This window comes from Anastrepha obliqua, chromosome 2 (genome assembly GCF_027943255.1).
Source record: "Anastrepha obliqua isolate idAnaObli1 chromosome 2, idAnaObli1_1.0, whole genome shotgun sequence".
Classification (NCBI taxonomy): domain Eukaryota; kingdom Metazoa; phylum Arthropoda; class Insecta; order Diptera; family Tephritidae; genus Anastrepha; species Anastrepha obliqua.
The window spans coordinates 128,720,341-128,742,437 of record NC_072893.1 but is presented as its reverse complement, the minus strand read 5'-3'; positions in this window follow the sequence as shown (position 1 = coordinate 128,742,437).

Genomic DNA, 22,097 nt, shown 5'->3' with positions numbered 1-22,097 from the left:
TACATACTTAGATATGCATGCATAGATATTGATATGAAATTTCAATATTAATAGTTTAGCGCACATTCTACACAAAAACAAAAAAGTTTATTTATTTACATGTAAAGCGCAAAAATGTAAATACAAAATATTCAAGTGAACACACACAATGTGGCACGTCCGAGCACTTCATAATTGCGCACATTGCAGCTGTAAGTCTGGCTGACAGTCCGTTGCCAACCTGCCATGTTAAAGGTTTCACACGCTGTGCGGTGTGCACGCCCGGGGCGTATGCGCAACGTACAGAATGTATAAAATGCAAAACAACTAAATATCATTAAATAAAAATTCATTTATATCAAGAAATACACACATACACATTTGCAATTCTTTGAAAGTATAGTAAATATCAAAATTCAAGCGTAGTTGTTTGTTTAACTGGCAAATTCATGTTATTTGTATGCGTGTACGTGTTTTGCGTAGGTGCGTACGCCAGTGCGTATGAGTGACATGTGTAATGTGCGTGTATCTACATGAAATATTTTGACTAAATGGCATTTTGTGTGTGATTATAGTTGTGATGGTTATATGCCTACTGGTAAATATTGTATTCGATACCCGGCTTGCTTGGATATTTCGGGTTTAATTAAGATGTAAACTGTAATTGACACCATTGGCAAAATTTTAGACAAATTTTAGTATTAACTGGATAATGGCAAATCGTCCCGGGGCGAAACTCCGGTAATTGCCATGTGCAGAAAGAAATGTATGGCATATAAAATATTAAAATTTAGCTCATAAAATATTACTTGCAAAATATATTAGTGTATATTAGTGGGAAAGCACCTCATATAAAGGCTATCTGCCATTAGGAGGCGGCAGATAACTGTAGGTCCAGCCATTTTGTGGAAACACTACAGCACAAATAAAGCGTTTTTCAATAGGTGCGCTTCAACTTTTTTCCGATAGGGAGGGCGAACGACGCAATATTTTTTATTTTTCGCTTGTCATTTGTAAACTTCATTAGTATACATTTCATCATGGAACGCTACACACTTGAGCAACGATTGCAAATCGTGCAAATTTTTTATGAAAATAATCGTTCTGTTGCTGTTGCTGTTTTTCCAAAAAATCATCTTCAGTGATGAAGCTCACTTTTGGCTCAATGGCTTTGTCAACAAGCAAAATATGCGTTACTGGGCAGAAAGCAATCCACACGTGATTCATGAGGCACCGTTGCATCCCGAAAAAATCACTGTTTGGTGCGGTTTACATGCCGGCGGCGTAATTGGCCCATATTTTTTCGTTGACGAGAACGATTGCCACGTTACTGTGAATGGAAATCGATACCGCGACATGATAAACGATTATTTTTGGCCGCAATTGAATGGTATGGACTTAGACGACATGTGGTTTCAACAGGACGGGGCCACAAGCCACACAGCACACGCTACAATTGATTTGTTGAAGAGTAAGTTCGAAGAGCGCATTATTTCCAGAAATGGACCGGCCGAATAGCCGCCGCGCTCGTGTGATTTGACGCCTCTACACTATTTTCTTTGGGGTTATGTGAAGTCATTGGTCTACAGTAACAAGCCGGCGACGATTTGTGAGCTCAGAGCCAATATTGAACGCGAAATTGCTGGAATTTCGGCCGATTTATGCAAAAGAGTGGTCGAAAATTGGGTTCAACGATTGGACTTCGTAAAACGTGCACGCGGTGGTCATGCAAAAGAAATCGAATTTCATACTTAAATGTATATGTTCAAACTCGATAATAAAAAAAAAAAATAGTTAAAAAAGTCAAATCGTTTGTGTTTTATTTAAAAAACAAGTTGAAGCGCTCTTACTGAAAAACGCTTTAGAAGGATGAGCTCGGACGAGCAGCGGATATTAAATTACGGAAATAATAAATTATTCAATATGAAATGGCCGATTTGCTTGCGCTGAAATAAAAGGTGGCATTGAGTCTGCAATTTTAGCAATTTTATTCTATTACTATTTTTATTTATTGTTCTTTTGTTCAACATATAACGTACAAGAAATTATGCTTTGAAATTGGAGAGTTAAAAAAGTGCTTCAGTTTATTCACTACAAATTGCTTCAAATGACTAAACGATATCCTTGCGACTTGGCCAGCATTGGTAGCAGAATGATGACTTCTTGAAACTGAAAGGGCGGTAAACTGCTGGCGAATAATACGGGCCATACAGAGTTGCTAAACAATTCAAGCTTAAATTTCAGACCTTTCAATGGTTAACGGTTTCTTCCAGATAAAAACATACCGAGCATTTCTTTTGTGGGGCCAAAATGTATGAGCCAAATAGCGAACAGAAACAAATAGTCAGAAATCAACGCAATTTTTGAGCCACAGCAAACTTGCATCGTATGGTCCAAAATTTAATGCGCGATAACTCTGCGTACTTGAAATTTTTCAAAAAGTTCTGCTTCAAAGGTTGGAAATTTTCATGAAAATTTGTTGATTTTTTTTTTACTTACACATTATTTGAAACTTGGATTCAAATGGTGTTTGTAGTCGAATTAACTATATTTTCATAAAAAATATTATTAAAATTGCGTAAAAAATCAAATAGGTTTTCAAAACTTGCGAGTATTACGCTAGAACCAATCAGAAATTTTTGTGTGGTAGAAAGATTCCACTTTCACTCAGCTCCACCTGCTGTTTCATGCTCAAACGAGTAATGGCTAAAATTTACAACAATATGACAAAGCATATTTTAAAATTAATATCCAAAATTTCTTTTATACTCCAAGCCAACTTTATGCAATAATGCGCCATAAAATATTTGAACGTAGTAAAAATTCTCCACAAATTACAATCATTCAACAGGGGGCGTAAAAATAACAAAAAATTCATAAAATATGTTCGCATTTTTTTATCATTTTTCAGTTTTCTGTTTTTATTTATTTCATTATTATAAATAATTTCATTTTGTGTCGCGAACGACTTTGTTGACAGGCGCAAAATTATCACCGGTCAGTCTAATTTAACGGCAATAAAAAGAGGAGCGGAGCCAAAACAGAATGGAGTGCCTCAATGAAATATTTAAAGAAAAGAATTAATAACATCCTGGAGGGCAAAATAACTGAGCAGCAAATATTCAACCACAAAACCGGCGCAAAATAAAACATTAAATTACCGCTGACCAAGCGACTAACGTAGCCCCCAGCTACCCCATTGACGTGCAGCGTTTGGCAAATAGCCTGGCCGGATTTGCAAAAGCGCGTGCTTAGCTTATAAAAAACGAACGTGCAAACATGCACACGCACACACACACATATTCGAGTGCATATTTGCTCTTCCACGCAGTCTGTGGAGCTTTACTCCAAAGTTGACTGTTATTGCTTTCCCACGTGATTGTTGTTATTTTCTTATGGCCTTAGAAATGCTCGTTGTGGCTTAGCTGTCACTTTGACACTTTGCTGCTTGTTGAGTCCGGCATGCACAAATTTATCAAATGTGATTAACGAAAAGTTCCAAACACCAAAGGTGGAGAAGAAAAATTAGAAAAAAAGTTATGCAATGAGAGGCTGGAAACATGAGCAGTAAAAAAGAGTGAAGGGGAGTTGGATTCCCAACTCCACTTTGCGCGTTGGGAAATGACAAAGTAGCTGACTCGCCAGCAACTCATACATCGAATACTGGCTTCAGCCGCAGGGCAGCTCGGTGCAATCGCATTTCCATTGTATTGTTGTTGGATGGGTATGCGATAAGCTACATATGCCAGCGTTGACAGCAGAGGCTGTAAATGGCAGCGCCTGTAAGTAGGCTTCACATGTTATTACACACACATACGTGAACACACCAAACCAAGCATACCGAGCACATTGTCCTTGATGGCATTCACAGGGTGACATTAAAAATTAATAAACGCACACACTCTCACAAATAAAGAGACTTTTTTCCATGCACAAGTCAAAAACAGTGTCTGATACTAAAATTCCGCTAGTTACAAAAATTTGCAAATTTTTCTTCGCCTAAATTTTCTACACCATAATGTTTGAAAATTTGTGTTTGGAAGACAGTAGCAACGCCTTTTGATCGAAGTGGAAAGCGAGTGCATTTCAATATTAGGAATGCATTGGACGTGTAAAACTTTATCCTAACTTGGAGTCTATTCTGAAACATTTGCAGAGGGCAGAAAAGCGATAAAATCTGGCGGCAGCACATAGCTCTTTAATGGCTGCTGCGGCTCCTGCTCTCAGTGAGTTCAACAGAGGGTTGCAGTTAGATTGTCAACCTATTTTGAATAGCATTGCTACCCAATTGAATGGATGGCAATAGCGCCTGCGAAGAATCTGAAAAATTCTCACAGGACTAGCTATCTCTGCCTCAGTCTCTATTCTCGCTGTCTCAGTCTCACTGATCTCCTTTCCTCCTTGACTATCCACCATTTTATTTTCCAGAGCTTCGAATACAATGGACTTTTTAGACTGAGTGTTTTGGGAGTAACCTGGCTTTTTCAAATTTCAATTTCAATAAGGAGAGAGATAGCCAAGAGAGTTGGTAACACTTCCTCACTGGTATCCGGTTGTCCATGAGTTTTCATTAAGATGATAACTGAAGACCCTTCCTTAAGCATCATTTGAATCAGCAGGTATGAAGCGAGTAGGTGTGAAAATACCGGCAAAAAATATTTGTCACTTTGATTGTCCTACGAATCAGAAAACTTGAAATAGCGACGATATCTGGTAAGCATCTACAATGACCAAAATCTTATTGTTTCCCACGACAGTCCATTCTACATTACCGGAACACCCCAGATTTACATTCGGCCAAGAACTGTCCCCTTAGCAGTACTCCCCAAAAATGTATGGGGAATGCTTAATGCTATTACAACAACAATAACCCAAATCTTATCCGAAAGTTATAACAAAAAGCTGAAGCTGGCCGAAGAAGTTTTCGAAGCGTAAGGATGATGGGAATATCACGCCACTTAGCTCGGGTTAAGCTGAAATATGCCGGGGGAGTTCAAGTGCCAGAAGCCGCAAAAGAATTCCTATAGTACTCGGCGGTCACTTGAAGGAGGAAAAGAAAGTAAATATGAGCATTTTATGGTGTCGATTTCTACAAATTCCTGCTCTCCTTTAAAGTAGACAAAGATTATCATCAGACTTGTATTTCTAACTTTGTAATCCACCTGATTCCCCTGCAGGTCACTGGCCACCACTAACGCAATTCGAGTGTGTGCAAACAGTCTGTCTGAATTTTTATGTCTGCCACTGTAGGGTATATCTACATATAAGTATGTGAGCACAAGTATGCATGAAAAGCGGCAGCCATTTTGCTGCTGGCATACCGGCTATCAACCTTATACGGCACACTCTGTAGCTGTGCCCTGTGAGTGCCCCCATTCGCTTTGTGCCACTCATCAATTCAGTTTGTGCGCTTTTTTATGTGCCATCTGCCACTGGTTGGCTTGGTGCCGTTTGCTTCTCGTTACGACGTCCAATGCTTGCTTTTGATTGCCATCCACCAATTCTCGTTGAATTATCGTCGCTTTTGATGCCATTGAAATTTTTTCGGTCAGCTTAAAAGCTGAAAGGAAGATATGCCGTGCATTAATCAAGGCAGATTACAAATGAATGGCAGGGTTTTTATGTTGGAAGCGGGAAGAAATGTATAAATCTTTTATTTATGAATTTTTGCTTTAAAACTTAAGTATTGGTTAAATTTTATTTTACAGCTGTGTAAATTGAAAAGTGAGGATTAAAAAAGGGTATCGAAAAACTGAGTTAAAATTTTGAGATTCGTTAAGCTTAATTTACAACGCCAAAAAATTGTAACAAAATTTGTGCAAAATTTACCGGAAAGTATGCATCAACTACTAAACTTCAACGGCAGGCTGCTGTGGCATGAATGACTACTTTAATTACACTTTGCATATTTTGGGCGCAATATATTTTTAAAAACGAAATTTTAGTGCTACAAATTGAATGAAGCCAATTTAGAAATTACGCTGCCATCAAATTAAAGCGGAGGATTGCAAAAACGCTTTTTTATTTTATTAAATTTGTTTTAATTAAAATTTCCATTAACTTTCAGTTTTATTAAAAACTAGTTATTACCCGGCGCGCAAACTACAACTGATTTTATTGAAAGAGTTATTTTTTCAGTTATAACATATAATGACCAAAATTCAGTATTCAGACTCGAATGGTTCCGAAAATATGTAATACTCAAAAGTAAGTTTGTATAGGAGGTGTCACGCTTCCTTATTTTAAATTAATTTTACTATGCCTCTATCCTCCCGACATTTGCAAGCAATAAGCTGACGAAGTTTCATTGCAATGCGATGATTAGCTTGGGTGCTATTGGAATACATACAAACAAACAAATATTCATTTTTGTATATAAAATTGCATGAAAAATTCTATTACTTCACAGCTTCACTCATCCTTCACAGTGCCGACAGTCCCATCGGTGCCTTTCATCACCTAATATTCTGGTCAACTTTAAATTACCACTTAAAACACTGGCAATACAATACCCCAATCACTCATTCCAGTGAATATTACAAATATGCGCATACGCAGCACCGTGCACCGTACACCGATTGACACAGAAACCCCCCACGAAATAACAAAATTCCAAAAAATATTTTATCAAACTTGCAGAAAAAAGTTTTGTGAAAGGTCTAAAGCAAACTTTTATGCAGCTTTTAAACTCACACACATACGCATACTAATTGACTCATTAATACGCTATGCAATGTTTGTAAAATTACAATATGTGGTGCATTTACTTTGCATACATCCTTAAATACTGGCCTTGTAAATATTGAATGAGGGTCAAGCAAATACTCGGGCTAATATATGAAAAATGCAAAAGCGCAAACAAGCCCAATTTGAGCAAACTAATTTCGTTTAATTGACCCAAATAACAATTGCTTTATGTAGAGCGCCACACACAGAGGGATCTGGGCCAAGCATCTCCTGCTCTTCCACTTGTGATTTGGTGAAACTGAACTGGAAATGTATTAAAGGTTCAGAAACCAAGCAGTTTCTTTAATATAAAACCTTATAACTAAAAATATAAAATAAAAATTCCACCAAGGCACAGATTTTAATTTATTAAAGGTTTGCACTTCGACCTCAAGGTCTTTTGTGCTCTTGTGTGTGTTACATACAAAAATTGGTCATGAATAGTAAAAATTTTGTTGAAAACTTCAGGATATGCTAGGTAAACTTCTCTGATTAGGATTAGTAATATATGCAAATATAAACAAAATTTGTATCAAAATTTTAAACTTTTTGCTAATAATTTTTAGAAAAATTCCGGGTATGCAGTTTTATAGCTCATTAAATTTTGGTATAATAAAATGCGAGTTTCAAATGATCCAAAAATCGCGTTGATTTCCGACAATTTTGTCTGCTGACGGTGTTGGACATTTCCATATAAAAAAATTGTGGACTGGGCATTAAATGGAGAGAATTCACAAGACCGCGTCCGAAAAACAATCTCAATAATCAATGTAATATTTGGTTTACTTCAAACTTGCACTTTATTACACCAAAATTCAATGAAATGAAAATTCAACATTTCCAATGTTTGACCAACCAGAAATGGAATGGTTGGAATCGCCGCTTTACTATTGCATTCGATCCAGAATTGAATCCATAAACAGCACAAAACTCTTTATTTGCCAGGCAGGCTTTCTTAAATTATTATAGATTTTGATTCCCGTTTTTTTGTTTTTTTTTTCTTTGTTGCACCCCGTATCAACTTCTATAGTAACATAGTTTGGGAAAAAGAAATCCATTACTTTTCCGTAAAATGTTTGCGATTTTTAGCTCCTGGGCGATGCTACGACTACTGCCGGTCAACTTGGATTATTTCTGTAATTTTATCAACATGTTCTTTACACCAAAAATCCCTCAACGGAATCGACCAAGCCAAAATTGCACGTAATGAACTGTTACAGTATCGGTAACATAAACACCATTCAAAATTTTAGCGGCCTGGTTTGAATTCTCGCCCTTATCAAAGAAAAACTGTTAAATGTACCGAATGTTCTCTTTGTAGACTTCCACTGTTAACACCCTGTAACTCACAACTAAATAGAACAAACAAAGCACAGCAAAAGCATTTTTTTAGTGTGAAATGTCACCTTGACAACAGCCATAAACTTTAAATTGTTTGATCGATACTTTGCGAGATATCCATCACTAAAGCCATCTACCGAGAAAATAATGGATTTCTTTTTCCCCAAATTAATATTAGAAATTTCATAAAAATTTCATAAAAAACTCAACAGCATCAATGAAACAACAATACTTTTTAAAACAATGCGAAAATAAATAAATTTTCATTTTATTTTGTTAATTTTTGTTTAATATTTTTTGCGCATAATTTTGTTTTATGCCTACTTTTCACATAATCATGAGATAAAAATGTCACTTCACAGATTCTACATTCAACTTTGAACATTTTGGTTAGAGTAAAGTTAATCGAAAAACGGTTTTGTTATAATAAATTATTTTTCTTACAACAAAAACTTAACTTTTTTAAGCGCAAATAGCATTCGTAAAAAACCGCGATGCAACTTAAAATAAAAATGTTTAGTTAAATGAATATAAAAAGAGACATTTTACAGAAATGCAATATTAAAATTAAAATTAAAGACATTTTAATTAAATTGGCGAAAAAATTAACTCCTACAGAAGCGTCTAAATAAACACAGTACCCGACTGGAATACTGCTTAGAGGTGCAATAAACAGTACAATCTTGGAAACTCGCTAAATAAAACTATAAAATTTTAAATAAGATTTCATAAAAACAAAACCTAAAAATACATTTTTGCTGAGCATTATACGTTTAATGGCCACTAATAGTTTGTGTAAGTTTCATTTGTCTTCCTCTTTTACGTTCAAAAGTTTGCACTTTTGTGCGAATCACATCACATACTAGCGCCCTTGCCATGTCCACTCCTGCCTGTGCTTATGCCGTCATCACTTTCCGCCTAAGTTTTGACACGTTGTTTGGCATAGTCGAGCGCCGCCGCTAGTATGCGCTTCTCCAGCACACGATACTCCAAAATCATCGCCTCGATGTAGCAAAAGTATAACTCGCCCTTCTTGTACGCAGCCAATTTCTCCTCGTCCGCCTCCAGCGTGGTGGGAAAAACGCGCAGCAAAAGCATGAGACGTGTTTGCAAGTACTGCCAGGTTTTCGATACGAGCGCTGTTTCGAGCGCGCAGTCGATATGCAACAAATCCATGGCACGTTCGGATGTAATCCAGTGTTCCAGCTGCTGGGCGTTCATGTTGAAAACGCGCACGAACGCCAGCAGTTCGGGTGATATGTAAGCGGGCGGAGGCAACACTTTCAGGTCGGTATTCTTTGTTATCTTCATCAATGAAAGGAGTTTGGCGCGTTGCTCGAAAAGCGGATCCGAGGTACCCAGACCGAGTTTGATGCACACATAGTCCTTCGGATTGGTGGCGTTGATAAAGCTTTGAGAGATAAAGAGAGAGGAGAGAGAGAGAGGGAAAGAGAGTTAATTTGTTAATTTGCGAGTTATGAAGTTAAACATAACGAAAACAAAAAGTAAAAGCATGGGAAAACGCAACTTAAGCGGCTTGCTGTCCGGACGGAACTGTTGCAGAGCAACGACGCACTTAATATAGCGGATGCCTCCATTTGTAGGAACAATGCGAGAAGCTCGCTCTCGCTTTCTGAGGTTCATGAAGCACACTTTTATTATTACTTCCAACTATGTGAGATTGCAAAACACTGAAATGAGTAACAACTCACCTGACAACTTCAGGCATTACTAAAGGATTGCATGCCCTCTTTAATCACATTTGAGTCTACTAAATTTAGTTATTCCGCTGTCTGACATCCGACGACATATCTGACTATGGATACTCCACTTGTCACTACTGCTAAGGTTTTTGAAGTAAGTTTTCGCGTTTTGGTTGCTCTTTGGATTGAAATTCAAGCCCGCATTGAAGTTGTGTCCTGGAACTAGATTATACCTGCATCAACATAGTAACGCCACTACCCGAGCACTCGCCTCAACAAACATTCAGTTCTCAGAAGCTTCGAAAGACGACAGCTTTCCTGAAGTGAACGGGAGAAATTATGAGGATGAAATAATTAGCTTCTTTCAAGAGAGGTCCCCAGTGTGAGGTTTTCAGGCCTAAGAGATTACCTTTTCGGTGGCACAAAATCACTATCCTGACTGAAAAAAGTTTAGTATGCCACTTCAAATTCCAAAGTAGTCTCAAAATGTATGCTAGAATTCACGACTTCAGCATATTTTGGAGTTAAAAATCTCTGACGCTTCCTTGTGAACTTTGTCTTTCTTTATCTTAGTGTATTGCGGAACTATAGAACTTTTGATCACTTCTTAATACCCTGCACATATTTTTAAGCACTCAATTTATTTCACTTCTAAGAGCACCTTCCATCCTCAATGTTCCTTCAGCCAACCGCCGCGAGCTTTTAAGTGGATTATATTTTAACTTGTTGACGGTACTCGTATTTCAAATAATGTAAGTTATGTTCCGCTAGCGAAAATTCGACTTACCCATTATGGATCATTAGATCAGCGTTGGAACGATCGCCATAGTGTATGAAAATCTGGTCCCCAACTTTGAAATCCGATTGAGCGGAGCTCTCCATCTCTTGCTTCTCAATATTAAAGAAGGAGGTGACACGGCCTTGAAAATGATTTGCCATATCCCAAAAGGGTATTAACGCAGCAATAGTACCGGATTGTTGACTAGTTTCGTCGCCCTTAGGAGCTTCGTTGAGTAGACGAGAGCGTGGAATCATATTTTCACGCGTCATGACAGTGGAAACGGCCCAGCTGAAGGGTTGAGAGAAAAGAAATAAAAATGGGATAGAGTGACTCTTGTGTGTTTAGGTTGATGTGTATAATGTAAAGGTAAATTTTCTTATTTCTTTTCAGTTTAGTAAACGCCTTGCGCTTATCCTGCAAATCCTTACAAACAAACCGCCAAAAACGAACTCGGTAATTTATTTTCCTTCCACTTTATCTAATCACACTTCATTTCTTATTCGAACAACCTTTTTACCTCTGTACGTTTCCTGCTCTCATTTTTTATGCGAGCTTTGAGCAACTGCCCCAACAACTGACCATTTAGGGGCAGACACCTTCTTCCATTAACTACAAACGAGACGCAGCTAAGCACTTTCACTTAGCTGTCTTCAACTGCAGTTAGCCGCAAGCAGGCCGCGCCGCTTGCAAATATAAAACTGGGTCAGCCGTAAGTATGGCGGCTAAATCCACAAAGTAATGTAAAAAGAACCACCAACACAAAGGGAATGCGAAAGATAAAGGGAATAAATAAAAGAACGCAAAAATAAAACTGTTGTTTCTTTTAAAGTAAGCGATAAACGGATATGAAAGCCTCATTAAAATCAGTTTCACTCATCTGTAAGCTAATAGACCGTTTGCAAGGGGCTAGGCGCCTAAAAGAAGGCAGCGCAACGCATAATTTGTATGCTCAAATTAATTAAATGGCGCATGAATTTTTCAATTAAAATGTAATGAAAAGCCGCCACATGAAATGTAAAGCGGAAAAGAGCAAAATAATGTTGAGGCTGCTACATAGGAAGGAGTTGCGCGTGAAGGCCATTTGCCAGAGTAGCGACGGCGGTAAACTTTAAAAAATAACAAACCAAAAACCTAAAAAGTCGTGAAATGTTGACAGACGCTTCGTCGCTAAAGCCGACGATCTACATTTTTCCACGCTGCCAACTGGACGTGCTGGGCACAAAAGAAAGTTTGACTCATCTTCTCCTCTACCGCCTGCTAAGTCACATTGATTTATGGCATTGAAAACGCCAGTGTAACACCGGTAGCTCGTCGTTAGCTTGGTGGGTTTCAGCCGCAAAAGCTGCGCTTTTCTGTTTATTTCCTTAATTCTATTTCATTCAAGCACACAATGCATACCTCAAGCCGTTTAGATATGTGTAAACCTTTTAGTGTTGCGAGAATGGAAATTCCTGCTTTAACTTCCCATTTTTCCCACTTTATTTTCTACTTGACTTTACTTCCCCTAATGCTTTTTTTTTATACTTGACAAACATTTTCACTCACTTCCATGCAGCCTGATTTATGACGTGTAGGACTACAATTCTTATGCTCACACACACACAAAACCATGCATACATGAGAGTCGAAATATGCGCCAATATTTTATTGCTGAGCCGTACAGAAAAACAGTTTTGGAAGACACACACTTGCGCTCAGAAAATTAGGTCACTTCAGTTTTTAGGAAAACTCGCAATATTTTTCATGCTACATTTTTTCGTTTATTTTTCTTAATAAAAAAAAGTCATTGTGTAAAAAAAAATCTTATAAATAGAAGCTCCAATCTTTGTAGAACCTTCACAAAACTGAAATTGATTTTTGCTTTTCGTTGCGATGTTGACAATTTCCCTTCATGTAAAGCACACGTTTGGAAGTACTTTATGTGGGCGAAAGTGCTCAACAACGTATGCAAAAAAATTACCAAAAATCAACGCAATTTTTGAGCGCCTTCAAATTTACATTTGATTTACTAGAATTCAATGCGCTATAAAATCTCATACCCAAAAATTTTCTAGAAATTCTGACAAATTAGTGCAAAATTTTTGAAGATAAGTTTTTGAAATTTATTAAACTTTTGTGAATTTTGTACAAAGTTTCGAACTTTTTTGTTACCAAAGACCAAACTTTTTATGAAAAATTAACGAAAAAAAGTGCACAAAAAATGTATTGAATATTGTAAAAAAGCTGAAGAGACTTAGTTATATGAGCACAAGTGTACTTTTAGGTGGTGGATGTGAAAAAAACGTCAAAGTATAGCAAAAAAACTACTACGTAATTTTTTCTTTCTATTTTCTTCTTCTTTGGTAAGTGGATATTTATTTTTTATTTGCATTAAGACAGCGTTGATATGAAACTGCGTGGACGTAAAAAGAGTGGCTGAGCTCGTTCCAAAAAATTCGCATAAATGTGACAGCAAATTTGTGAGGCATACTTTTCAGCACGTCAGCATATAGGAAGCGCTGCACATACTGATTATAATTTACGAAATTTAGTATAGCAATTTTCGAAAGAAGACATAAATGAATTTTTTTTCGAATGGCGGGTGGGAAAATTTAGGGTTCCTCGAAAGAGGCCAAGTGCTATTTCATGAAAATTCACCTGAAAAGCACGCGTCTTTTAATGAGGTTAGAAAGCACCTCTATTTCTTTAGTTTATATATTAAATAATTGCCGCTTACACCCTTTTTGAGTGTTTGGCCTAGCGCCTGCTCCTTTTTGTGGTGTGCGTCTTGATATTTATCCACAGTTTTTTGTTGTTTCCGAACTGCAGATGGTTTTTTATGCGTTTGACACTAATACTCTCGGAGGTTTGCCATGCCGAGGAGCGAAAGCTATTAGAAAAAAACGTTTAATATCATTTGAAGCTACTTTCCTCATAATTTTGACAAAAGTTAGCCGCTGCTTAAATCACAAGACGCATTCATGCACGCTGTCAGCCTTCCCAATATGACCCATTTTACTCAGCCAACTATGCGATAGAACGAAAGCGGTGGGCCATAGACTAGTTGGAACTTTTCTGAGTAAATGAAACAATCAATGAAACGTGCAAATCTACTATCAATCATATATTCATATATAGAGTGCCATTTGTAACATGCAGATGTGGCAGCTGTGATCCAATTAACAATTAGTGCTGGTAAAATACATTTTCACTGCCTCACATATGAAATATAAAAGTGTAGTACCTTAATTAAAATACAAAGCCCATTAATTTCACACTTTCTATGCCTATGAAAACAAAGCTAATTGGAAAACTGACAAATTGCAATCGTTCTAGCCTCGTTCTGCCTTTATTTTGTAATATTAAAAATTGCATTTGTAACCTCACCTAAATCAAATTATTTGCACAAAACATATTATTTGCCTATAGATAATAGTCAATAGTTAAATATTTTCCAATCGTTCATTAATTAGGATTTTCGCATAAATTTGCATATTTGATTTATGACAGTTCATTGTTTGTTCAATGCAAATTCATATATTTTGCAAAATATGCATATGAATGTGGCGCAAATGCAAACTGTCAAGGACTGCAGGCCATTTTCGCTCTAATTGAAAATAAATGAACATAAAAGACAGCAACGACAACAACAACAATAAGAGCAGGTAGTGCAACAGATACTGATTTCGCAAATTGAATAACAAAAACATAATTAAATGTATGTTAAGTGGGTGGGTGGTGCTGGCGCTTATAGAAAATGAGAGCGAGAGGGCGTGTGTGAGAGAGCGATAAGAACGAGGCAGTGTAGGAAAACGTATTGGGGCGATATGATAAAAAGTAAAAGTCATAATAGTAGACTCATATTTGTGCTTCCACAACTGCCGATGTGTGTGTGAGTTTGCCTACCTGAAGTGCAATTAGAGTCACTGTAGACCTGATAAACATAACTCATCTGTAAACCCGAAATCAAGCCAACAAGTGCAAAATTAATTATCACAAATGCAAATACATAACTACCTACCAGTGGATATATCCTAGGATCCCTGGAGGGAAAAATTTGAACAACTTTTTGTTTCAGAACTAGTACGACTTCACTAAGTGTGAACCACAAATGAGTAAAAATTGTGTTCAGATCAACACATCTGAGTTCAGAGTGGCAGTGTGAGTAAAAGCAAAGCAAAGATAACTGATAACTGCTGAAACCCAGTTTTGTTGCTTAAAAATATAAGAAACCGAACTAAGAGTGGTTTAGAATTAAAGAATATTTTTCTGCTTTATATTCTGTTTTATAGGTATTATCTCTCTTATTTACCTTAAAGTAACCGAACTTTTTACTTTTGCTTACTAATATTCCCTCTTTTTACACACTCCATTTTTTCCATATTTTTCTTAACCTAACCTAACTTTTCATTTTTGTTTACTAATTTCCCCCCTTTTTACTCACTTTTCTATTTTCCATATTTTCATTAACCTAACCTAACTGTTCACTAATTTGACACTCTCTTCTAGGTTCTCTAAAGAACCTTCTCTACAATTACGCCATGCCCCTTTTTCACCTGCAATCTTATTTTGCAGCATTTTTTACTTATATGAAAAAAGAGCAAACACGAAGTAGTCATAGTTCTAAATTAACTATAAAGCGCACCAGTTCAGTACCAGAACATTTCTCTACAGGGATATAAGTAAAAGACACTCAGAACGCGATGCTAGTGCAGCACTTGAATCTATGCAAACTTAACTTGAAATGAATATGAATATGAAATATTCAATAATAAAAAGCTTATGAATATAAATGTGTTGGTATTTCTGCTGTTAAATTTATTTAGATGAGTTTGTTTGTGAATGCACAGTAGCGAAGCATTTTGTGGCGCTTTGCCTTGCATAGGGCCATATAGGGACATACTTACGTATATATTTGGTGAATAATGGTATATGTAAGTGTGTGTGTGTGAATCAAGTTGAGTGTAAATTACACATAAATAAATCATGAAAACTTTTGCCAGCAAGTGCAAGCCAGGCATAGCAGCACGCTCGTACACACATACACAGTGTCATGTACTCAATTATGAATTTATATTCACATATGTGAGTAGATGTGTGAAATTTGAATAAACTTGATACATCGTCGCGTGGCTGCATGCCTGCAGAGTGCACGTCCACTCATACATAGAACCGAAAAGTATGTAGCTGGTTGCGCAGGTGCAGCAACAACTTCTACAAAGTTACTACTAAATTAAATTACCCACTGCGTGCCAAGTTTAAGTTGAAAGTGTAAAAGTGGGAAACTGAAAGAAGGAAAGTAAAACCGACACTTAAGGATGCTTACATACCATGGCATAAATAAATAAATCTAAAACTCTTTTGCTGAGAGAAATTTTGACAAAAAGTTGAGTGCAAGTTAAAAAGTTGCAAGTTAAAAAAAAACACAAATTGTAAAAAATATATTAAAAATATTGCAAAAAATTATATTGGAAAGATGTATTAAAAATATGTAAAACAAAAATATTAAAAGAAAATATTCAAAGTATTAAAAAAATATTGGAAATATTGAAAAGATGTTAAAAATATTACAAAAAAGCATTAATTAAAAATGTTGAAAAATATGTATATATTGAAAATATTAAAAAAAAATATCGAAATATTTCACAAAAACATTAAAAATGTTAAAAAAAAATATATATTAAAAATATGTATTGAACATATTTAACACACCGTAGCCAAATGGGTTGGTGCGTGACTACCATTCGGAATTCACAGAAAGAACGTAGGTTGAAATTAAAGAAAAACATTTTTCTAATAGCGGTCGGCCCTCGGAAAGCAATGGCAAACTTCCGAGTGTATTTCTGCCATGAAAAAGCTCCTCATAAAAATATCTGTCGTTCGGAGTCGGCTTAAAACTGTAGGTCCCTCCATTTGTGGAACAACATCAAGACGCACACAACAAATAGGAGTGTACGCGCAACCCAAAAAGGGTGTACGCGCCAATTATATACCTATATATATATTTATAGAAATATTTAAAATATTAAAAAAATATATATATATAAACGCTCACTAGTTACTACTACCAAACCAAACAAAACTAATTTAAATTTAAAGACATTTGAAACAATTATAAAACATTTTTTTTTAATTTCTTAATTTAAGTTTTTTTTATTAACTTGGCTTTTATTTATTTCTTTTAAGTTTTTTCACTGAACTTTTCTTTTATTTAGGTATTGTGTTTTATTTGATTTTTTTTGTTCATTTACTTGTTTTCTATTTTATTTTTCAATTTTATTTTGTTTTTACGTGTTTTTTATTTAACTTTTTCTTATTTTTATTGAACTTTTAAATTTAATTTTTTTATTTGTTTTTCATTTAATTTTTTTACTTAATTTTTATGTATTTCATTATTTTCTTTTTTATTTTTTTATTTTATTTTTTGTACTTGTTTTTTTTAATTATTTTAGTTTTTTCATTTAATTTTTTTATTTTATTTTTTATTTTATTTCTTATTTTATTTTTTTTTTTTCATTAAATTTTTTCTTATATTTATTTTACTTTTCAATTTAATTTTTTTTATTTGTTTTTCATTTAATTTTTTTCACTTAATTTTTATTTACTTGTTTTCTTTTAATTTTTTTTATTTTATTTTTTTGTACTTGTTTTTTCTTCAATTTTTTTTTATTTAATTTTTTTTACTTGTTTTTATTTAATTTTGTATCTCATTTTTTCCTTATATATATATACTGAAATAAATATTCAAATTTAAAAAATATTCAAAGAATAATCAAAAAAAAAAAAACATAAATATTGAAAGAATAATATTGAAGATATTACAAAAATTCACTAAAATGCATTTTTTTATTTAAAAAAACCTTATTTAAAAAAAAAAACAATCTTTATTTAAAAAAAAATTATTCAATTAAAAAACTTTATTTCTTTAAAATAATTTCACTGAATTGAAAATTGATTTTTTTTAGTAAAACGTTATTTCCTTCAACAGAGATGAAAACTCACAAAAAAATGTAGTACACCTAAAAACAAAATTTTATATTTTTCCATTTAATTCGTTATCCCAACCCCCAGCGCATGTTGAACGCTCGCACATTAATTAAAAGTTTTTAATTGCAACAATCGACAATTTATTGCTGCATATCCGGCGGCGGATTTCCCTACCGACACACGACCAGCTCAAACCACAGGCTCCCATGCGAATTCCACTCCATTCAACAATCAAACTTTCCGGTCAATGTACCTACATACATATGAAAGTATATCATGAAAATCGATCAGGCAGCACAGCCTGCAGAGAGCGCGCTATCAGTCCTTGCAACGCTACATTGATTAAATGTTTGCATTTTACGCGCAATTAAATTTAGCCAGAATGCCAAAAGTGGCAACGCATTTGCATAACATAATTACGAACTTAACAGGTGAGCAGCGTGCGGGGGTGGTGTGTTTAGAAGGGAGGGAAGTGCAAAATGAGGTGGAACTTGTATGTGAGTAAATATAAATTATATGATAAGCATTTGCGCCCAGTTGTAGGCAAGCACTTTGCTAGACTGTGTGAGGAAATCCCGGCCGGTGTGTAAGGAGAAGAGAGAAGAGGAAAGAGCGAGGGCAAGGGCACAAACTACAGAATGGTGGTGACCGATATTTTTGCGGAAATGCACGCCCGCTGCACAAAATAATTTTCAAAATTCAAAACTCAAAATGTTAAGTACAAAAGAGCAAATGCTGCAGCAAGCACCAAATACACTGACATTTTATATAGTATATGAATACATATGTATATATATACATTTTCAGCTAGCTGAATATGTGCATTAGACCCCACTACAATCACGGCAAAGCTGCGCTTCCACCAAACCAAGTCAATTGTAGTCACCGCACTGCCCAGCTTATCCGGCCACAAAGTTGCTGCTCATCGACACTTTCGCGCATAGCCACAGCAAAATCCATATTTCGTTTTTGTTTAATACGGAGCTGTTGTTGTTTGTGGTCAGTTACTGATTTCCCGTTATCCGGCTTGTTGTTTCGCATTTCCGCACGAATAACACAAAATTTTTGATAGCGGATGTTGTGGCAAGCGACTGAAAATTTTCCCAGAAATCTAATACCAATTTAATAGAGAAAATATTGGGCAGACTTGCGGCAAATGTAGAGTGGAGGTCAGGGAAAGTTCGCCGGAAATCGATGTGGGCCGTAGGGGGCCGACAGCACCATGGTTGACCCCATTTGGTGGCCGACAGCCATGTTGTGGAGGACACCCGTCAAATGAACCGAAATGAAAATATTTACCAAACTGAAAATCGATATTTGTATGCGAAGGATTGGGAATTTTTTAATTAAGAATTTAAAGTTTTATTTTTGCGGTGGGGATTTTGCGAATTTTGAAAGTAAACTTGCAAGATGAAACGGATAAATAGAAGTTGAAATTCTTTGATACGAATATTCAATTGTGGTTGCTTATACGCCGAGTCGGCCTTGAAGCTGGTGTGGATGTGCAAAGAGGTAAACCAGAATCGGGTGAAAGTAAAGCAGGTAGTAAAAAATTTAATTTTTTCTTGCTTAAAAAGAAGTTTTACTGAAAAACTTTTAAAATCTTTTTAATAGCTCTTCATTTTCTTTTAACTCAGGATTTTCATGTACCGCAGACTGTCAGTTGGGTCTAAACGTTCACTAGCAACTCCTACTAAGCCAAACAAAACTAAATTAAATTTAAAGATATTTGAAACAATCATAAAACATTTTTTTTTTTTTAATTTCTTAATTAAATTTTTTTATTAACTTGGTTTATATTTCATTTTTGTTTTTTTTTTGTCACTTACTTTTTTTTATTTACTTGTTTTCTATTTTATTTTTCCATTTTTTTTTCTTACTTGTTTTTATTTAATGTTTTTTGTTTCATTCATTTTTTAGTTACTTGTTTACTATTTTATTTTCTTTTTTTACTTGCTTTTTATTTAATTTTTTTTTTTTTTGTTTTTATTTTACTTTTTTATTTAATTTTTTTATTTTATTTTTTTTTTTATTAATATTTTATCTTTTTTTATTTAATTTTTTTGTATTTACTTGTTTTTATTTAATTTCTTTTAATTTTTTATTTTTTTTAATCTCATTTTTTCCTTTTATTTTTTTTTTTTTGTTAACTTGTTTTTTTAATTTTTGTATTTACAGTGCACTTGCGATAACTCGAACTAATTAAAACAGGCGCTGTTCGATTTATCGAATTTGTTCGACTTATCAATTGAGTGTGCTATGTTAAAAAACAGTCATCGATATCGATTTTTTTCAATTAAATTTATTTATTTATTTACATATGGATATGAACATGAATATGTTTAAAATAATTAATTCGTTTCAATATTTTTCATCAAATATATGGCAGTCTTTGTGTCAGTTACACAAAAAAAGTCAGCTTTAACAGAAAAGTTAGGCCGAAAAGAAAGTTGTAATGTGTGTTTGTCTTTTCTTGCCTGCAGCAATGTTGAATATGACTTTTTCACGCAGCAATTGAAGAGTATTAACCTTTGCGGGGCTTACTTGTTCAGTTGTGGCCCACTGAATTACCTTATTGATAGAGCTAACTGCCTCCTCAGATGATATCCGCTCACATGTCTCAGTTGTGTTGTTAAACTCAGACTCAGAATCACTAGTTTCAATTATTACTTCTGTGTCGGTAAATTCGGCACCATCATTCCATTTGTTAACATCATAAAGCGTAAATTCGACCTGTAAATTATGTTTTTCATGTTATGTTCTTTCAAGATGAGTCCACTTATTGGGTAATTATTTTTTCTTTGGGACAGAAACCATTTGTATAAAGCGGCTTTCATTTTAGGAAACTCAGAAGCTTTTAAAGTTCTCCTCTTCCCAGGACCCAAAAACGTGTTGTTTACTGCTTTTAAAATTGCCTTGTCTTTCTTTTTTATAAGACTTATGGTGGACTTGGCTACCCCATATTCCTTCGCTAGAGAAGTAACACTACATCCACGTTTAATTTTGTTAAGGACTTCAGCCCTCTCTTTTAATGTTAAACACTTCAACCTTTTACGATCCATTACTCACATGCACTGATACACTACAGATGACAAATTTAAAGCAATTTGGTCAATGCAAGATGTTGTTCCCAGAAAACTAACGGGATATTAACGCCGAAATATTCATATGGACAATACACTAGTATACATATAATTTATATACATATACTATTACATATGTATGTATGTACAAAATGTACATGTTTGAAAAGAATGTGTGTACAAATAAATTTGTTTTTTTGTTCGAGTTATAGCGCTTTAATATTGTTCGAGTTACAAACTAGTCAATAGGGAAAAAAATGTGTTCGAGTTAGCACGTCGTTCGACTTAGCGGCTATTCGAGTTACCGCGAGTGCACTGTAATTGTTTTTTTTTTATATATATTTTAGTTTAATTTATCATAGTTTATTTACTTATCTTTTTAAAAGCATTTTTTTAATTGATTTTTATTTGATTACTTTCTATTTTTATTTACTTGTGTCTTATTTAATTTTTTAATTTTTTTCATGTATTTTTTTTTATTTACTCGTTTTTTCTTTAATTTTTTTTTAATTTTTTCATTAAATTTCTTTTTACTTTTTTTATAGTTGTTCATTTCATTTTTTTATATTTGCTTGTCTTTTATTTTATTTTATTTTATTTATTTTTTTTTAATTTTGTAGTAAATTTATTTTTTTTTTATCCGCTTCAGTATTAAAGGTTCTGGAAAAACTGAACCAAGGTTTTGTTCATGATTTGGTTTTGCTCTCATTATTTTACCCATTTTATGCACTCCATTTACGTTACTAAGCATTCGTACATAAAATTTTATACTTCGAATAAAAATCCCCTCAGTTACAATTACAAAGCAACTCACTTAAACGCTTAAGCAAACACTTTTAAGAACTTTTGAACTGCATACAAACAAGTAAATAGTTTTCGGCAATGCCAATGTGGATGCCAAATTTGCGGGATAAATCTCATAATCAAATTAACCGCAAAATTTCATTAAAAAAACTTTTGCCAAGCGCATAGGGAAAGGGTGAGGGGCGGCGCACACAAACGCAAGTATTTAGTTATGCAGGTTATGCGCGCAAATATGAAAACTGAAATAATAATAAACATTTTTCGCGTAAAATTTTTCACATTATTTTATTTTAATATGCACTTTGGAAACTTCTGTTTAGTTTTTCCTGTGTTTGACGCAAATTTGTACTTTGCCAAGCCAGCCAGCATGAAAAGAAGAAGCTGTTTGCGGTATACACCGCTAATTAAAGTGGAACAACTGCGCAAAAAGAGCAACAGCGGACAAAAGCCGAAAAACTTTATGCGCTGCCGACAGTGGAAGATGCGCGCCACCCCTGCCGCAGCGTTGTAGTTGGGGCGGGGCATAAACGTAGGCAGAAGAAACTATTCAAAAGTTTATTGGGTGGTAGGCGAAGCGGAACACTAGGGAAAAAGGAAAAAATGCTGTAAATGGTTTGTAAGACAGTTAAGCAGGCATTGGCTCGCTAGTAGTGGCGTTCCAAAGATACAGAGCAGGCAACAAAACGCCCCGAGCTGCTGATGGCGTTGTAGGGA